Source organism: Capra hircus, chromosome 1, assembly GCF_001704415.2.
Source record: "Capra hircus breed San Clemente chromosome 1, ASM170441v1, whole genome shotgun sequence".
Classification (NCBI taxonomy): domain Eukaryota; kingdom Metazoa; phylum Chordata; class Mammalia; order Artiodactyla; family Bovidae; genus Capra; species Capra hircus.
In genome coordinates this window covers 116,237,045-116,238,159 of record NC_030808.1, presented here as the reverse complement: position 1 = coordinate 116,238,159, position 1,115 = coordinate 116,237,045, and positions in this window count along the sequence as shown.

The following is a 1,115-nucleotide window of genomic DNA, read 5'->3' as shown; positions in this document are numbered from 1 at the left end:
GAAACCTCTCCTGTTGAAAGGGATTACCAGCACACTGGGTTTAAATGCTGTTTTTCTTCTGAGGGTGTGGTTTGGGGACCAGCAGCGTCAGCATGATCCTAGACCTTGTTAACAAAACATAAATGCTTAGACTCCATCCCAGACCCACAGAATCAGAAACTGCAGGGATGGGACCTGGGGTCTGTGTATTAACAAGCCTTCCAGATTGTGCCCATGCAGCAAATTTTGAGGATTTTTGCCGGTTTAAGGAAATAACTTCTTATAATGACAACAGGGTTTACTCTGGCAATATTATTATAAGCATTTCCCAAACACCAACTCATTTAAACTTCACCAAAAAAATCTAAAAGGAAAATGTTCGTGTCATTTTACAAGTTAGGCACATAAAGGTAAGTGACTCACCACAGGTCACTGCCAGCTTGTGAGTAGAGAAAGTTGATTCAAACCCAGGCAACCTGGCTCTCCAGCCTGAACAGTTAGCCACAAAGCTTCGGCTGCCTCACTTAGCCCACTTAGCCAAACATTGGGAATGCCCCCACATCCAGCAGCTAAACGTTCAAGTGATTTATAGTTAGTAATAAGTGAGTCAGCGACCATGGTTGAATTATAGAATTGGGAACTCAGAAGTAACTCTAGAAGTACGTGTGATATGAACATGGTTTTTAAATCTGCAGAGCCGACATGGTTAAATCAAAAAGTCATATGTGATGTACAGATTTAGATGCTTGCTTGGGAAATATGGCATATTTGTGGGTTCTTGGCATCCACAGTTTTTCTTCCAAAGCTCCTTGGCAACCAACCTCATGGCATCATACTCTTTTGTTAGTTTCTAACCCAGGTCTGGACTTGCAGACCCTTGCTAGGATGAATCACAGAAAGATGACCATGGCATGTTACGGAGCTCTTTATTTTCCCAGGATGGTTACATGGGTCATTTTTTGTTTTTTTTTTTTTTTTTGCTGTCAGTTTTAAAAAAGAACTATTGTTAGGAATGTTTGCTTCTTTTAAGAGTTTTTGTAAGAGATATTTCTACAGCTGCTTTGTGTCAAGAGTTCTCCATGTATTTTCTACTTTTATTTAATCTGCCAGAATTATTAGAAACTTGAAGGCTTGTT